The sequence below is a fragment of the Strigops habroptila genome, chromosome 9 (genome assembly GCF_004027225.2).
Source record: "Strigops habroptila isolate Jane chromosome 9, bStrHab1.2.pri, whole genome shotgun sequence".
In the NCBI taxonomy this organism is placed as follows: Eukaryota; Metazoa; Chordata; class Aves; order Psittaciformes; family Psittacidae; genus Strigops; species Strigops habroptila.
In genome coordinates this window covers 5,425,310-5,445,122 of record NC_044285.2, presented here as the reverse complement: position 1 = coordinate 5,445,122, position 19,813 = coordinate 5,425,310, and the positions used below count along the sequence as shown (strand labels likewise).

Below are 19,813 nucleotides of genomic sequence, written 5' to 3'. Positions count from 1 at the left end.
ATATCTGTTAGCCAAAGAGTACTATCTTTCCTACTGGAGATTGTCCCTAGATGGATATAAACGGCTCTCATCTGGGTTTCTTCAAGGCAGAGGCCAACATATACGCCATATTATGCATGGAGTCTTTTTATGGCACAGAATATTGTCCACTGGAGACCAAGCAGACATCACTAAGCAAACCTCACCTTAGGCCACAGGCAAGCACCAAGCCCAAAGGGGATTCCTCTCCCATCAAAAGCACTCTCCCTTTTCCAGCCTGTAATGTATATTTTCCCTGTCATTCAAAGTTTATCGGTGCCAAAGCCCTGAGACAGCCTGGCTTGAGCCACACAGGTAGATGTGAACACTGAACTGCTGGAAAGGTTAAAATATTCCTGGATGGAAACAGTCTCCAAAACCTCACTGGAAATAAAACAACTCCATGATGCTTTCAAGGCCAAAATTATCCATTCTATGCCTTATTTCTAATGTGCTGCCATACTGAAAGTGTGACCGTTTTCTGTTTGTAGGTGTCATAGGAAATGAAATGAGGAGAGAGTTGCTGTTAAGAGCAGCCACAATTCCCCTATCTCTCTCCAACAGGCTATGCCATGAATCAGGATATCTTTTATTATTTTTTTATAGTTCTATGCAGTGATGTAGAGCTTACCTGAGTCCCGAGCAAGGTGATACCAAGATCTAGACACATTAAAACCCTGGACAAGCTGTAAGTTAAATATATGCTGTTTGCAATTCATGGCCTGATTCCCAGTCCCTACATTACTAAATCCACAACCATTGCCAGCTAGGGATAATTGCATCTGCACAGGAAAATATCCAAGATGGGTGAAGAAAGCACAACGGTAAAGCTATCTGTGGCTGTCTCTCATCATGGGTAACATCCTACAGACGTTGCAGACAAACTGTATTTTTGGAGGTCTCTGGTGGATGGAAGGGATTTTAGAATGAATAACAGACCTCAAGAGGGAATTCTGTTTTTTCCTCTCTTTTTACCAATCCCTCTCTTCCCACTTGGTGAAGCAGCAGCTTAAGCAGCAGACCTTTCCAACAGCCAAGAATAACACCAGTCCATGTAGCTGAACTGTTTCAACAGAGCTACGCTATGCTCCACAAACCAATTCAATACGCTGCGCTACTGCCATTCAAGAGCCTATCTCTGAACATCTGGGAAGCTGAATACTCACCCAAACCCAAACACTGCCACTACTGATCACAGTAACATTTACACTGATTTTAACTCAATTTCCATCCAATTCACCAGCCTTTATCATGCTCGCAGAACTGTCAGTCAAGATTTCAGGATTCACTGACTTACTAATATTACAGTTAAGTCCCTAAGCAGACCAGTAAGGCTGTCCCACAAGTGTATAATTATTAAGTATATATGAAGATTCTCATCATTAATCTGGATCTAACAGACTTTCAGTATAAACTGACCTGCATTTATTATAAATGGGAAAACAGCACTAATACGGATGCACTTCTGAAGCACTAGAGACAATAACAAAAAAAAAAGCCAGGCAAAAAAAAAAAAAGTAAAAAGATTTTTTTCTGTGATCCTTATTTATTACATTTTTAATAGAAAGTCAGTGGAGGTCTTATCTGATGTCATTTGGTTTAGGTTCCATGGTATTTTTTGTATTTGACCAAATTCCCTTATCTTCTCACTGCTTACGTTCTGCTCTGCCAGCATCCAGCAAACTGATATACTTATCTTCAATTTTATAATAAAGTTTTAGCTTCCACAGTATAAAAAAAAAGAGTGAGGAAAAGAAAATTGTGTCTAAGATACTAAACATACCAGGCATGTGTGAATATCAAGGAATCCAGCAGTTAACCTTCTTCTTACCATAGAAACTTTAATTCTTAAAAGACATTTGACTCACAGACTCATGACTATTTTGCTTTTATGTAAATTCTTAGTTATTGCTATTTATATGGTCAAATTAAGAAAACTGTGATGATCTCAGGCACTATGCAGTGAATATTTTTGAAGCAAGGTTGGTGATCATTAGTTTTCTGTGATTGCAGTTAATAACTTAAGGTGAATAGATAATTAGAAGTGACAATTCTGAGGCAGGGAATATAAACCAAGGACTAATGAGCAAGTTATTGTGCAAATGCCCATCTTCTCTTTGAGCTGTATTCCCCACTCTGTCATGACATTTTTTCCTTCTCTTTCTTCCTTAGGTTTCACACTTGCTATGCCTCTTCCCTATCTCCTTACCACTCATTGTCTCCAAAGCTCTACCAAAAATGACCTGAAAATCACCATAAACATAAAATCTGTCTCCTTACTTACTCTGCTTGTCCATTTATTCTGCTTATCTCTTGTTACATGTGACCTACCTTAATTTGCTGTGAGGATGTCCTTTCTTGGTTTTACTCCTTCCTCAGAGGTCCCATCTTAAGCAGAATCTCTTTCCTCTCTGTAGAAGCCAAGATCTGATTTGCAAAGCAAACCAAACTCTTTCAATCACCCATTTGCTTGTCCAGCTTATAACCGAGGCACATTTGGTAAGAGTTGAGGATAAAAACATAACAGTTTTTGCCATTTTTGTTATAATTAAACAAAAGAAAAAAGTGTAGAAATCAAAGCTAAAAGACCAGAGGTATCAAAAAGAACAGAGAATGAGAACATAAGTCAGGACCTAGATTCCCAGCTGAAATAAATCAGTCTCATCAGTGAGAGTGGTGCAACACCAATTTAAAACATCTGAGGCTCTGGCCCAAGGTGAGCTTTATTTTGCTTTGATAAAAAAAAAAAACCCACATCAATAAAACTGGAAAACAAAGAACATGGCCCTAGTACGTCAAGCTGGGCTGGGTCTGAAGAAAGGGAGCTAACTGGCTTATTATATAGATGTTATACTTTGACAAAATGTGACAACTACACCTTTTCATTTCCCCAGTGGCCTCCAGGAGACTTAAGATTTAGTATCCTATAGAACACTTTAAGCTTGAGAAACTTCTTCTTATGATTTCTTATGAGTCCTGGAGGCTGTGAAAGAGATTACAATGCTTTATATTAACTTCTCTCAGCTTGTGAGAGATAAGCTAGTGGACTGATACCAAAGTCTCCCCCCTTGTCACTGATCTGCAGAAGTGGTACATCTGAAACTACAAGTCCTTCCCCTCCAAGTCAGAAAATGAGCCATTTGCAACAGCAGCTCCACAGTTTTTCACAGCCCTGCCAAGTTCCAGGCCAAAAGTGTCAGCATTGCCACAGCTTCTGATCTTGTGCAGCCATCAGTTGAAAATGCGCAATTTCCATGCACATCTATTCTGGGCTCAGTGCAATTTCAATCCCCGGGATAGCCAAGGCATGGTGAGATCAAGTCTGCTTACTCTGTTTTGAAGTCAGGTTGTCTGAAAAAGAAGAAATAAAAAGAAGTGAATAGTAAGAACCAAAAAGAAAAATAAAATTCTTGCATGTTTGCCCATCCTTCCTTTTTCCCCACCTGACAGGGCCTGGTAAAATCCATTGGAGTATTTTGTTGTGGAGTAGTGGATGAAAGAATAAGCTTCTATGTCAGGCCTTTTGAAGACTTGTATTACCTGCACATCATTCAACTGTTCTCAGAGTAAGGTGCATGCAATTTTTGCTATCTGAGCACACAGAATAAACAAAGTCAGATCTCCCCAAGGTTCCACAGATGGAGATCCACAGAGAAGACAATTTGTTGTGTGTCATCTGAGCAAGGGAGGTTGTGTCTCTGTTACACACTCATGTGCTCTCTGTTTCTCATGTCTATATGTCAAAGGTTGGTCCTGACATATTTATATTCCTTGTCACGACATCTCTTAAAATCATGAAATTCTGGGAAGCAGAAAATTCACCAACTGCTCTTGATCAGTCCAATGAGTGACCTACGATGTCTGTTCTTCCCAAGATTCTTAAAGCAGCACAAGACTGGAGAGAACTGGGCCCACTTAAGCTCCTGATTCAACAAGTTTCTGAGACATTTTATATCCTACGGTGGAGGCAAAAGCGGGACATCTGTCTCTATGCAACAAAATCCCCAAAGAACTAATCACCACTGTCTATTCTAACTCCAAAAATTCCACTTTTGGTAAACCCTCCTCCATAAATTGGAAATTTCATACTTTGCACATATGGGAAAATTTAGCTCAGGAAGGTGTCTTATGCTCCATTCCTTGAGGAAATCAGAGTCTTTTAGGCTGAGAATTTCCTTTTTGAGGAAGTGGGAAGTGGCTGAGAAACACATTGAGCTGAAAGACCACAGGAGAAATGCAACACCGTGGAAGTATTAAAAGAATCCAGCGGAAGCCCTGGGCCGTGAGGCTATGAGCCGGTCCTGCTGTCCTGTTTGGATAAAGTGCTCTAAAGAAATAGGGCAAACAAGGGATTTTTTCATTATGTTACTTCTCAATGTGTTTACAGTGTATCTTACCTGGAGGAATATCTATCTGGGCCAGCACAGATCTAGGTTGCTTCTTATCTAGGGCTTATAGACAGTTTATATTCTGCAACAGAATCTCTACCGTGTAAATGGGCAAGGTTACTTTTCAATTTTTTCCTGTGGTGGGAAACCTCTTTTTCTCATGCCATGTAGACAAATTTAAGAATTTTAGCTATGTGCATCCACAGCTAAGATCTCATCCACAGATGAGATCAAAGACCTCTTTTTTTCTGTCCAGCACAGAAAGCCGAATTACAAGGCTACAAACTGAAATTCCTGGGGTTCTTCAATACAAAACACTTCCAAACAGGACAGTCAGCTTGAACGTTAAGACCCTTGTTAACATCTTACATGACAGTTAGTCTGAAATCCAGCCAAAATCTTTTGGAAGTTTAAGTAGCCTTTTTTTCCCTATCTTTATATTTTTTGAGCATCTAAAATTTCAAGCAAATGATTCCGTTTGAAATATTGCAAGAGATGTCTGGTTCCTGTGAGGCTTTGAAAATGGTTTTGCATCTGCAGTGCATTCACCCAGACAAGCCTCGAATAAGCTTCACTATTTGAATGTCTACCAGCTTATCACAAATTCATCTTTTTGCATTCATACTCAGATCTTTGCATGTGGAAACAAGAAAAACAAACTCACAGATAAAAGAAAACGATGTACATTACATACACACGTAGTTACTTACATGTAGATATAAATTTAGCAAGTATCATTCAGACAAATAATGTTAGAGTCATAAATCCTGTCTGCAAATTTTCATTACATTAAAAAAAGAAAAGAACATTTGTAATTGAGTCCCTTTGATTTTCAATTACTATCAGACCTTGGGTAACGTTACTGTGTATGTGTGTGGGTGTGCACACATGTATATACATCTATGCAGATGTGTCTATACATAGATATGCACTTCTGTATTTTGCACTTCAGACTTATTTGGGGGGGATGTATTTTTTCTGCTTATTTACCACTTCCTCTAGCCTGCTTTCTTTTCCCCTCAGCCCACTAAGTACTTCAGTTTCAATGCGCTTGTATACGAGGCACAATTTGATTTACAATGTTAAGAGATTTTAAACAATACCTTTAATGCCACTAGGGGCCTGAAGCAACATCCCAAAGCAGCAGGCCGTCTTTCCCTAGGCTTAAAAATTAAGATTCACTGGAGTATGAAGGTCAATGGGAGACTCGGGAAAGGGCAAACGGGCTGGTATGATTACACTATGTCTGAACCAAGCTGGCTTTCCCAACAAAAATGTGTCAAGTAATACAGACAACTCATAGATATGAATTTCTTCTCTGTATTTCTGCCAGTGTTATATTTGAAGAATTGTACCAAAGAGTTTAGTCCCAAACCTTGTGTTTTGTATTAAATAACAGGATTTAATAAGAACTGTTTATATTTTCATGACATCAGAAAAATGTAATAATAAACCTATGGAAAAATTCCCCTTTCCCAAGCTCAAATTTTAACATATCCTGAAACACAGAAACTGAACCACAATTGTTATTGAATGACAACCAGCAAGAAAGATCACATCTGCAGCTCCTCCTTGCCCTTCTCTAGGACTGTGCATCCAGTCTGTGGCCCCTTCCTTGCTGGCCTTTTTTCCCAGGGCAGTTCAACAGCACACAGAGGACCAGATGAGCTAGGAGTAGTCATTTCTGTATGTCTCCCTTGACCAGTGAACATCCTTGGCTTAATGAAACCATGACACCTAGAAAAGGTAGCCACAAGAGCGACCATAATGCAACCTGCTTTTAGGGGCAACAGTACACTCCTGACTACTCTCTTCCATGGAACATATGTACTCCTGAATCTTGTGCTTGTGCACAGCAGGGGTAAGCAATAGCTCCAACACTGAGAGATGCTAACCCTATAGATACCACTGTGTGCAGTTCAAAAAAAACTTCCTGGAGGCCCCAGACCTATTACAAGGACACAGTAAATCCAGCTGTATGCTGCCACAGTGAAGATGCTAAGCGGCCTGCTCATCCAACAGTTAGGAGCAATTGGGACATAAAATGACTGAATTAGGCTTTGGTCCAGTGTAAGAAAAGTAGATCAACACACATGATTAAAAGCAATTAGAAGTCAGATCCACTGAACTCAAAGATACAATGGAAGGTTTTGACTGATGAGGAGCAACAGCTTATTTTTGGACATCTGATGAGGTGACTGTCCCAGATGCCCATCCTATCCCTCCTTCTACAGCTATGAGAGCTATGGAGTCTGTCAGCTCCTGAACAACATACCATACACTGTTTGAAAACCAGCTGAAACTGGTGATTTACCATAAAATGCTATGCTGCAAACAATGGTGTGTCAGATCTGACTGAGAAGCAGTATAGATACCTTTGCATCAGCAGCAGTGATGGAGGCGGCAGCCCCATTAGATGTCCCAAGAACAGCCATTTTGTCAATCAAAGCCTTTGTAACAGATCTATACATTTCAGCATTTCAGCATGTGAAATTCACTTTTGTTGAGAGATATGACAAGACCTCCAAATTCATGCAGACTTACTTCAAAATATGGCCAGATGGGGTGTAAGAGGGATGTATCTGTTGTACTGACCCCTGTGCATAATTTCAGTTTAAGGGTCCTATCCTCCACAAGGGAGATCTGGACAGAAATGACACATTACCGAAAACCATCTGAACCTCCCGCAGATTGTTTCTGCAAAAGACCAGAAATTAAAGTAAAACAATAAAAATAGTTCATTCCCACTCTTTCATTGTTCTACCCTTTACTGGACATACCACAATAGAAATAAGGGATTGGGGAAAAAAGACATCGTTTATGTTAGCAAGAAGAACAGTTCTATCACAATATTAGGCACATATGGTCCGGTGTTAGTTACCAGACCTTCAAAACCAGGAAAAAAGGCATAAATAGGAAGGTTAACACAGTTCTGGCTGAGTGGGGAAATGAGAAGGCCAAATGTACATTAGTCAAAGAAAGAAAAATAATATCCCAGAAAATGAATAAGAGATAACTATCCTCCGAATAATACTATATAAATACATTTGCTGTAGGTCACATAAAAGATTCATGGCACACACATGTACAGGTCAAATTACCTTTAAATATTAAATTTCTTTCCAGCGGGGAAGAATTTCAGATTTATGCTGTTTTCATAAAGAAAAAGGATGCACCCCATGCATTATTATTTGCTGACAAATGATAGCTTCTGGGTTTGCCTGCAAGATATAGCTTAGAAACTGTCTTTTTCATGATTAAAAGAAAAAAAAGAGTGAATCATCATGAAATTAAATTCTTACCCAAGAAGTCACTGCTTTTTTTTGGCTGATTAAATCAATAATTTCTTATTGTGAAACTATAGAAGTTAGCATTGGAGAACGCCTAGTAGGTCACTTAAAGTAGTCCATTTCCCTGCTAATGTAGTATTTTTCCCCCTGCAGCACATTTTGGGCAGTCCAGCTTTAAAAGATTCAGCAATAGGGTTACATTTTTCCCTGGAGACATGATTCCACACACACCTCAATGTTCAGACATTTTCATATTAACAGGTCTAAGCAGGAATAACAGAACCACAAAAACTAATGATGAAAATAAGGTATGAGCTCAAAGCTCAGCATGCAATGACACAGAGTGGTAAATCTATCAAACAACTGGTAACAAACTATTACTACTGAATTTATGATTCCAGTTTGGCCTTTATCAGTTGAAAACAAATGTGTTATTATCTTTTGGCTCTTTGATGGTGTCTGTGGAATGAGCTGTGACTCTTCCAGATGGATAGGTGTTCAAAGCGTGCAACCAACTTCACACGGATCTCCCTGAAAACTAAACCCAACTCTTGATTACAGTCACGCAACTCATTCATTTAAAATACGTCTAAATGCCCAGTACAAGCTCATAAAAAAAAATCTTCCAAGCACATTATAATATCTAACTCAAAATACTCTGAGTGCCTTTAATAATACATAAATAAAGATTCATAAACAGTCTTAATTGCATTGTGATTCTTCAGCTAATCTAGGAGAAATTGGCATTCATTCCAGACTGACTAAGCCTGGGGAAGCACACCCCTCACTTTCAGCGAGGTTTGGAGTGACACCAAAACCAGGGGAACACCAGAAGGTGCTGCCAGGTCACTTCCAGAATGGAGCAGGAGATAAGTGGTAATACTGAATTCTGGAAGAGATTAACCCTTTATCTCTCTAGTTATAATGGCATCTACTTAGAAGAAGAAGAAAAACATCACTGCCATTATTTTCTCTACCTAGAGAGTTTAAGAGACTTTTTTACTTTCCACATGTTCTCACAGTAATTGCGTGGACCTGTTCACTTTTAGAGCTCTGAGTCATAGGGCTCTGGTGGATTTAGCAACAGTGAACTCCATCATTCCCCATCCTCCCTGCAGTAGTTCGAACTAATATTTCTGACTGCAAAGTGGCTGAGGAGGTACCTTCTGCCACCCCTGAGGTAACCTCTGGCAAAGAGGCAGTAACCTCCGGCAGCCCAGACCACCCGAGTTTGTGAGTCAGAGCCTCCAGGCTATGAACTCCCAAGCAGAGAGGCAAAGTTCAAGGCAGAACATATTGCACAGAGGAAGCTGCCTCCATGAGCCGCGCATTGGAAAGTGCAGCACATTTTGTCCTCATTCATTCACGGGTAAATACGGAACCAAGGCTAAGTCACTTCAAGGGACTTCAGTCATGCCTTGGCTGTTTGCATGTAAAACTTGGTCCTGCAGGAAAATCCCACAGGCCAGATTATTGATTCATCTCCCTTGCTGCCTCTCTGGCAGGGTCTAGGGGAAAACTCCTCCCTAAGCTCTATGTTATGTACCAAAACCCCTTCCTGGTAAGGGGTTTCATGAGGTCTCCAGGCACTGATGTGATGCTTGTGCAAGTTAGATCCTATTTACCAAGGCAGTGGTAAGATCCTCCTGTAGCTCACCAGAGTCTTGGTGGCCACACTCTGCTGAAGGCAGTACCAATTCAACCAGCATTATTTCCTTAGGATTATTTTCAATCATGGGATGTCCATCATTTGCAATTAAAACCCTGTTGAGACTTCTTGAATAGGACTTTTTACATTGATTTAAGTCAACATAGATAACACATACAATGAAGTATACCAATTCAGCCAGGAATTGTCAGACGTGGGAGCTTAAAATTCACAGCCCTCAAGTCTTCATTAGACAAATAAAACTCAGTGGGTGGAGAGACCCATGGAAGGCGAATACAAAAGAGGCATGTTACACACGGGTGCAAATTTGTTTTCCTTTCACTGCAAGTGAACGCTCAGGGGAAAATGTTTGCAGCATGAGCCCAGCTCTAATTTCAGTAATCCCCACAGCTTCTTCTGAGGGCAGGAAAGCCATTCTTTCCATTCATGGTGTTGACTTTTTGTTGCCTCCATGCTCTGACCGCTCCTGCAGACCATCTGGCAGAAGTGAACTGGCTAACCTCATTTTCCAAAGTGCACACCTCACCCCATTGCTCCAGCCGCTGTCACTCTGCCTAAGGACACAGGCACAGGAGATTTCTTTCTCTTTTCTCTTCCTTTTCTTTTCTTAGTGTTGAGGCTTTAAGAGGGATAGTGTCCGTCTTTCTTACCACAGCCTCTTGATCTCAGTGTGCTCTCTTTTCCCTTTCTTTACTCCCACCTCTCTCCCCGCCTGCTTTGTGTTTTATCTCTGCCTGTAAAGTTGTGTGATTATGGATAGAGAAGTCACCACACAAACAGGATAGAATTCACCACAATGGCTGTTTTGTTCATATACATTTCACTGTCTGTCTCTTGTCGGAGCGTGGCTATCATCTTCTACTAACAATATCCCTGGGTAAATGATAAAGTCAACTCTGGAGTAAAGCTAGACGTTTTATCAGCATGTTCAAACTATCCCCTTACAGCTCTGTACTTGCCAACTGCACATCCTTTTCCTACACAAAGACTCAATGCACATTAAAAAGGCACTTATTGAAGCTGGTGTTTGTTTGCAGAGAGGGTGTGGATCCTGCTCACTGTGGCAGTCACTCTCCATGTTTTTTCTCTCATCACCCAAAGACAACTGGGTGATGCAGTTATGCTCCCTGACAAGCTCTTGGCTCAAGTGCGAGGTTACTTTGCTTCTTGCCAGGTCATACTTCTTCATTCCTCTGCTGATGCAAACTGATGGATTTCCCCTACGCTGACGACAGAGTTGATCTAATGCCTTGCTGCAGGAGAAAAGTCACCGCAGACAAAAGATAAAAGATAGGAAGCTCTGAGATCTGTGTTGGCTGGTATCCTGAAGCCACAAGAAATTGATAACAGGAGACCTTAATATACTATCCATACGTCAAAAGGCAAGAGAATGATAAACCTCCACAACTCTTTCCCATTCTCAAATTTGGCGATCAGATTAGTGTTGTGAAACAATCTCCTAATAAAACTATTGCATGCACATCTTGCCAGGCAAGGATTAGTAGCCATTTGTATTGGTAAAGTTTGACCTGCAAGAAAAGGTAGAGCTGTGAAGCAAAGGTGATTCTTCAGTTCACTTATTTCTCTCTATAACATAAACAGCAGTTAAGGTTAGTGGGTATTGTGTGCTATGCTTTGCCTGGAAATGCTCTTATTAGATTTGCCTCTCTGATGTTGGAATCTGAGCAGATGTCTCACAAACTTAATTCTTTTTCGTGTATGGTATCCCTTTCTCTCCACACTTTTCCTTGTGTCCATTTAAAATAAAGAGCCCTTGCAGAACTGCTCTGTCTTCAGAGTTTATATAGCAGTTAGTGCAACAGGACCCTAATCCTGGCTGGATGTTTAAGAGATTAGGAAGAGGAGGAGGATGCCTGTTTATACAGAAGGCTTTCTCTTGTTAGTCAAATAAAGAGAAATTTTCCTATTGGTTTAATTCTTAACCGTTTTGACCTCTTACACTTGGGTTAAATTTGGCCCTTTGTTCTATTGCAGAGTAAGACAGTGTGAGAAGAGATGAGCTAACTACCTAATTTAGTTTCATAGGGGTTGATGCAAAGGTTTGCGTTGCTCAGTTTCCAGCTTCCTACATCCCACGCTAATTCCACTTCAAGTCCCATGAGAGCTTAGCACCTGAATGGACATAATGTTTCAGAAGTCAAATAAATAAGAAGAAAGGGATGAAAGATTGAATTTAAAGGGAATGAAAAACATTTTTCCTTGTCTGAGGATGTGAACCCTTCTAGTTTTGCCTGAACTTAATATTATTGAGCAGAAAAAGACTGCACTATAATGACTGCTTATCTCTCTCTTTTCTCGATTTCCCTTGAACAGTGGTTGGGAGTTTTCATTTCCTATGTCATTTATAATGTGCTGAGTTTTGTATTTTTGTTTTTGTTTGGCACGTGTGTTGTGAAAAGAGGGACTGTTACAGATTGCATCACTCTTCTTCATTCCAACCAGCATTAATGATAAAGTCACCGATTCTCCTTGTACTGCAGCAGGTTCTAATCAGGGATGGATGACTAGCACAGCTGTATACAAATTATAAAGCTCTTTAACACTTGGTGACTGATCTGAATCCAGTATCTATTACAGTAAGCTTAGGCAAAATAATGTCTCTAATTTGAAGGCATGCACACAGTGAGAAACTGCTTCTAAAAATGCCCATTTTCTGGTAATCTCAGCAGAAAAAACAAGTCATAAAAATGGTTTTTCTGGGTCAGGGCTATGACACATTGGCACACATATGTGTTGGATGTGCTCGTCAGTACCTGCCCTGTTCTGTTCAGTATCTGAGAACGTCCATCTGGAATTGTAGAAGTTACCACAATTTTAGTTTTTTTCCATTCTGGTCCTAATCCAATTCCCACTGTAATTCCCATCAACTCCCTGGGAGTAACCAGAATGATGAACTTTCCCCAGATTTGTCCCCATGAAAACTTGTATTCCTCATTTAACTTTTTATCCTCAAGCCAAATCAGCTCTTGACTAAAATCCTGCAGGTTGTAATAGTAACATTTATAAAACCTTTTTCTTCCACATCATTTTTCTAACACATATATAAAATGCTGTGCCATAATTGACTGACTGTCCCAGGTCATTCCTCCCGGGGACATTAGAAAAAGTTTAGATTTAAGATCTATACTGAGGTGTTGCCATCAAAGCAACATAAAAGGTTTCTGCAATGTTAGATGCTGTTCTGCCTCTGCCTTGCCTAACAAGTGGCTTTAAGACTGTTAAGCAGCTGAACACATCTGGCTTCAGCCACCTAAGCTTGCAGGTCACTGGATTGCTCTTTCTGTTGTCTTTTGCCATAAGGATTTTTCCCAACCAGATCGAAAGCTTTTAAGTAGCTGTATGTTTGAGCCAAATACTAATTGAATGAAAGGGAAAGATGTGAGCCAGATGCAACAGGCTAAATTCCCTCTTGAAGTTAATGGAGTTACTTCAGATTTAAACCGATGTATCTCTGATGAGGACCTGGCCTAGACGTTCAGTACCAAGAAACAGCAGGACATATTGAAAAATTGATACAACCTTGTCTGAGAAGGAGCAGAAGAATCTAAGAAAAATGTGATATACAGATCAATTAACTTTTGATTAAGGATACCTATTTCCTGTTACAAGCAACACTATGTACTCCTCAATTCTGCAAATGAGCAGAGGATTTTGCAGAAGTTAATTTATCTATTTTGTTGAACATACTTTGCCTGAGCATCGTTTATCTGATTTTCGTGTCAGAAGATTGACCATTTTGCACCTGCATAGCAGCTTATGAAACAATGTTTATCGGTTATCTTCACTGTCAGTAGGTACATGAATCACTTCTTTAAGATACATCCCATTGGAAGGCAGCATTCAGAAACAGTGATGGCTCAGTGGTAGAAAAAAGAAAATATGTGGAGTTGTAATATTGGAGATATTTCCCCAACATTATGATCTAAGTTAAGCCTGTAAAGAAATAATCTTCTCCATGGTAGTTGCTATTTTCCTATGGAGTTCCCAAATTAATGAGAAAGCGCATTTGAATACATAGCTTTGTCAATAAAAATGTAAAAGCCTGTGGATTTGAGCAGGAAGATTTCCCATGCTTAGGAAGTACTACTATTTTATGTTTCTTTTCCTATTTCAAAGCAGTTTTAACATGAACTGAGATTTCAAAATAAACTTTTATTATGAGTCAAAACAAAACATTTCATCTGCGTAATATCAGAGTATTCATTCCTGCAGTGACCTTTTAAACTTGAAAGAATTGCACAATAAATACTGACTTTTCTTTCATAAAAGTCACTTGAAATGAAAAAATAAATCTATGCTTCAGTATAGACACATGATATTTCAACATTACTGAAAAACTTCATTGCATTGTTTCACAAAATCAAATGTCATTGAAACTGACATTTTGCTCTGAAATAGATTATTTTGTTAAAAGCTGCATTTTGATTCTCTGGAATTGTTCAACAAAATTTCCAGCTGGCTTGAAATCAGGCTTTCTCCTTTTGAGAAAAGTGGAAGTCAAGGCATTGGGTAAAAACCTGACCACCCATGAGAGGTTTGCTGTTGACTTCAATACGGCCTGGATTTCCCCCATGGAATTCAACGACGTCATGAAATTTAGAAGTACTGGCTCCACACTATTCAATGGCAGCAAGAGATTAAAGAGGAGTTACACAGGATGGTGATAGTAGAATGTAATGTATATGGTTCAGATTTAGTACATATCACAGAATAGGCCACAGAGGTGAAAGGGGAGCTGGGCAGGAATTCCAGCTGAACTAGCTCACTTGTCCCTAATCCCTGCTATCTGATGAACTGCCCTGGCAAGGACCACGGTAGTACAAAAATTATGCCAGTGTTCCCATGTCAAAGGTGACAGAAAGCTAAAAATCACTTTGCATCAGATGGCTGTAAAAGATTTCCAAAGTTTGTCCTGGATCGGTTTCCCCAGCCATTGAAGAAACAAAAGTAGAGCTCCCCATCAGAGCATATCAGCACTAATTCCTGTATATCATTTCTGAAAGGCTTCAGCTCAGAGACTCGTTTTGTCCATCAGCTTGGCTCAGAGGTGTGTCAACGGGGGAATGCGAAGAGACCAAACTTAAGAACACTGTCTGAATTGGAAAACAATCCCAGGAATGGAGAGGAGAGCAGAAAGAAAAAAAACCCAAACCACCCACCAAAACAACCCACAAAAGTTAATTACTTTACATTTATGAGAATAAACTAGATTGCTCTGGTCTGACAGATGAGCATACCTGTAGGTCTACATACAGACTTTGATAAGGACTAAAATGTAAACAGAAAGAATCCGTTTGCATTTTCCTTTCTGTTGCCAAACGTAAGGTGTCACTTTACAATAGCCATCAAGGGTCATTGTTATCTTAACACACAGTGCCTTAGACAGTTTGTGCCCATTGTTTGCTTGCTGCCTCAGCAGAACACCTCAGGCTGCTGGCATTTTTTTCCTGATGTTGTATTTGTCCTGTTTTAATGCCATATTCTGGGATGTGCTTATTCCAAAAAGCACATCCCAGAAATTCTTTTAATCTAGACCTGAAAACTGTACTCCATGAAAGCACATCACTCACCACCTCCTCATGCAGGCTTATTTAAGTGCTTATAGCCTCATCTCCCATATGCATGCTCACTCAAGTCCTGGGGTGACCAGGCTTTATGCTTCTTTTAACCTTAATGGAGTGTAACCTGGGCATCATCTTGGCATCCACTTATGCCATAATCAGCATTTAAATTAGTAAATTCTTTTCTGATCTATGGCTTCCCTCCCCCTTTTCCTCCTCTCTCTTTCTTTTTTTTTTTTTTTACAATTCCAAGGAAAGGGAAACAAACCACAAGCATTCATTAAGCAAACAGCTGTGGACTGGAGGAGATCAGAAGTGCAGTCTGGAAACCATGTGTGCTTCTCATGTTACAATAATTGGGAAATGATGATCAGCGGCAGGTATGGAAACACAATAGTCACAGGTATGCTGAAAAGAAAAGAATACGTCCAAATCCTACTCAGTATAATAGACCTACTCTGAAATCTACTTGATCACTGCAGAGCTGGTTTGCAGCCTAGAGAGCACAAACATGCAGCATGTGAAAGTACTCAAGTGCTGACAGAGTCCCCTCCCCTCAAAAATATGTTTATATAGAACATAATGCAAACGTCAATTAAAAAGACTGTGTTTAGCCGCCACATTTTATTTTCTTCTCAACCTGTGATGTAATCTGTTCGTCTGTTAGCTGTTCACTACATTAGGGACCTATGTATCATACCAGCAATGAATGTGTCACAGTGCGTTGTGCTGCTTCTGAATTACCTGAGCCAGGTAATATTATACATTCTCTCAGATCTGCCCAACAAAGTCTTAGTGTCTCACAGTGCCATGGGACAGTTTAACATGTGAATCACTTCACTGGTGTCCACAAATTAAAATCACGTGTCAGCATACAAAGCATTCAGCTGCCACATTTCAAATGGAAATAGCCTTCTTTATTTCACAGATTTTTTTTTATTCACTTGAAGCACCAAAGACTTTGACTCATCTCCACAATAAATTATCCTAAACCAGCTTAAACTATCTGGTCTATATATCACTTAATATTCTTAAGGTGGCTTGAGTGAAAGGACCTTTGGTTTTATGTAGCATCCATACACCATGGGCATGTTGCAATGTTCATCAGATGGGCTGTGGGACAATCCTGACAACCATTTCCCATCTCAGAGCTGAAATTAGGATCACTGCAGATACTTTGCCATTGTTATTCTCTTGTTATAGCATTATGCTGAATTTGAGGAGTACCTATTAAAAAAAAAGTAAAAAAAATCTCTTTTTCCACTCAGTCATTGACCTCCCTGTTGAGAACACACACATGCACACATAAAACCAAATTACATTATTAAAATACAGCTGAACTAAGAACTTGGATTAATACTGATGACCAGGTTTTCATAGGCTTCCCAGCTGACTCTGCCAGTACACGCCAATCACAACTGGCCAAACTTGGCTTCACCCCAATACTCAAAGATTTTTCTCCTTAAGACAATGCTTTTAAACAGTGAGTGCACCACCTCTTTACCTGTTTCCCTACTAAGAAGAAATTGAGCAAAAGCAAATTCATTATTTTCTTACTCTCTTTATGTGGGACAATGGACTTGATAATAAGTGATCTCCCAAGAAGAGGGATAGGAAGAGAAAGGGACAGATTCAGTGTTTTCCCTCATGGTCAGACTCAGCAATACCTCTTTTCACTTAACCATCACGTGTGACTGCTCTGATAGCTGTAAATACTTCCAGAGCACTTCAGCCACGGACCTTAATCACTGCTATACTGAGCACCAGGACAGACCCCTGGAAATTAATTAAAAACCACAATATAATTATGCTTTAAAGTAAATTAATGTATGCTGTTCATCTTTCCCTTTTCCTTTCCCTTTATCTTTTATTTACAGGCATCCTTTCATTATAAACAAGGTCATCCTAAAATGATGAAGATACAGTAAAACATACGCTTTGGGTGATTAGTGCTAAGCCTGTATAGTCAGTCTTTTTATAGGGAAGCCCTAAAATTAAAAAGGATTTTGTCAAGTCCAGAGGCCTTCCCAATGTATTTCAATAGAGCAAAAAGCCTGCTCTAGTGAATGAACACCCTGTTATAGTGAACAATCATTTGGCAGCATAGGTTATTTTAATGGACACATCACTTTAAACGAAGCCTTCGCCATCTGTTCTGCCCTCTAATTACAGATGCAAGAAGAACATAATTCACAATTGCATCATAAAAAAGTAAGATATAAGTGATTTAAATGCATGTGTATGTTCTTTATTCAATGCAGCATGCAGCTGTTATGTTGTTTTCATGTTTCAGACACAAATCAGGATGAAAATGACTCTCCTTTGATAGAGTGAATTCCCTCATACAGGACATTTTGTATGTAGCAAGCAAGAATTCGCTAAGGGCAAAATCTGTACTTTTTCACATAAAAACCAACCTCAGACTCTGTAAGAGGAAGATGGAATTTATATCCTTTAGCCAGAGGATGCGCAGGGCTGCGAGACAGCCTGTTCACAGCTACTCCCTGGGAGTACTGACAGCAATAGCAGCCACTGATGCTCCACAAGGCTAATCCAGAGGATATTGAAGTCCCGAGGGGTTAATACATTGGTATCAGTGGGTCAGAATACACACACGTATATAGAACTTCTTTTTCCTTTGGTGTTCCAGCAACATATGTCTCCCTGCATTGCTGTACCTTCTTCCTAGTTTTGCCTACTTTAATTTCTTGGGAATGCAACCTGGTCTTTGACCTGTAACCCAACATTTCAGCCCTCAAACACCTTGCTATAGGGCAGGAGTCATGGCAAGGCACTTCCTCCAGCCCATTGCACTGGGTTTCAGCCTAATAGAAGATTTCACAGTAGCTGCACAGTAGATAGCTCAAAAAGAGAAATTGGAGAGTTCCTGCTGAGTAGGAACTCATCTATCAGCAGCAGAAAAAGGCAGGAATATGCAAACAAATAATCCATTCTAAAACTTAAATTATGCCATAGAATGAAAGAAATGCCAATTATTCTCAAGTGAGCCAAGATAGTTAAAGCGCAACCTTTTATTGGACTAACAAATTGGTTAGAAATACAGCACACAAGCTTTCAGGATGAAAACGTATTTTCTTCAGGTGTTGGCAGCTTTTAAATTGAGCTATAGTCCAATCCAACTTTTCTGTAAGGATCAATATGGCTCCAGACATTTTATTCTTTCTTCTTTTTTTTTTGGTCTTTTTGATCCAATAAGTTTTCTTTAAAGATGGTTGTTATTTTTTACCTACTTAGAAAAAAACCAAGTTTCAAAAGAAAAATCTTTTCTTTTTTCACAAGCCCATAAAATCAGGATATTTTTCTTTCTAGCTTCAACAGGAAAGGTAGTTTTAACAGAACTTTGTTCACCATGTAGTTCTTAAAACAAAAAAAAATCCACCACCCTTCTTATTCCAAGCTGGAGATGTTTCTTTTACAGATTTTCTTGATACAGGAACTTACTAACATCTTGATTTAACAACACATTTAAATATGTACCTAACTGTAAGCACAGAGTAGTAGATGCATATTTAGATGTGTATTGTCAATACATATTACCATCTCAGCATAGCTGACTGCAAAAGATGATTTTAGTTCCCTTTCATTGCTGTCAAGAATGAACTAAAAGCCACAAGACCTGAAGACATTCCATGGCTTGTCTTACTGGAGTGAACAGTCAATGGTCTTACTGCAGTCAGATTTTATTAGACTAGATATTATCGCATAAGATGAATATGAGGAATATTTTTGTCTCACCATCTGTAAAATGAGGATAGAAATGTTATCACCTTCCTTTGAAATGTCTTGAACTCTTCAAATTTAAAAAATCCCACATCAAGACTTCAAAAGTATCTTTTTATAGGTAAGGTGGATGGAAAAATGAAATTGCAAAATTGCCATTAGCTATTTCTGTCTTTCCCTTTGCAGTCAGTTTATGAGGTAGTCAAAACATTTCATCATTCAATATGCTCATCAGAAGTAACTCACTTTTTTTATTCCCCTAAATATTTTCTGTTCCTTGTCTGTGTGTTGCAGATGTCAGCTCTGAGTGAACTCTCACATGTGGTGGGTATCTGGCTGCAGCGAAGGACAGGACATTCAGCTATCTTACACAAGGCGTTTGACCATTCTCCCCATATGTTATGGTATTACAACCAGCATAGTCAATTCTGTTTGATAGCTGAGCATATAATATGAAGTAAAAGAAAATTGGTTAGGTATGTTGGACCTCAGACAGTTAAGACTTAAATGTAAGTCAGAAAACTTCAAAATCAATGAGAGTTTTTACAAGGCAACAATTCAGGAAAAGAGTTCACAGTGCCAAGACAGCTGTATACTGGTAAGAATCCTATGTGCTTGTTCGGAATAAAACATATACTGGAAATAATACAATCAAGCAAATCCTTAAAATGAAAAATTACAGTAAAGCACCCTTAAAACAACAGAAGGCTTTGCCAGTAATTCCAGGCTTGGTACTGGTAGTGTGCAAGATGCTGCATTTCTTCTGAGTAAGCTATTACTGTCAATTCCCAAGAAAAAGAGTATTGACCAGCATTGGACTTTCCCAGTGTCATAATGTTCAGCCAACATAAACAGTTCAGATCGAGTCATTGTTTGTCTCATTTCCAAGACAGTTTTCCAACGTATGCTAATTTGTTTAGAGAAAAGAATTGCATGGAGGAGGATGACTATTCAAGTTCAGTATCAATGCTTTTCCCCAGGCAAACTGAAAGGAAATCTTGATAGCAGAAACTTGCAACGTTTTAAATAGCTGCGATAGAAAGACTGGCTCTGGAAGAGGAATCAAAAGGCTATTTTTTTGGCTGAAATAAGCTGATTTTGACCTGAGTTTGGGATCAGAGTAGG

The 19,813-nt window shown here is 39.3% G+C and overlaps 1 long non-coding RNA gene across 1 annotated transcript in view; it reads right to left on the bottom strand.

Moving 5' to 3' along the window:
- Nucleotides 1–2,715: 2,715 nt before the first annotated feature.
- LOC115613190 overlaps nucleotides 2,716–19,813 on the bottom strand; it is a 141,794-nt gene continuing 124,696 nt past the window's right edge. Inside the window, exon 5 of the long non-coding RNA XR_003993299.1 lies at nucleotides 2,716–3,369. This is a non-coding gene — a long non-coding RNA (uncharacterized LOC115613190). The remainder of the gene's footprint in view (nucleotides 3,370–19,813) is intronic.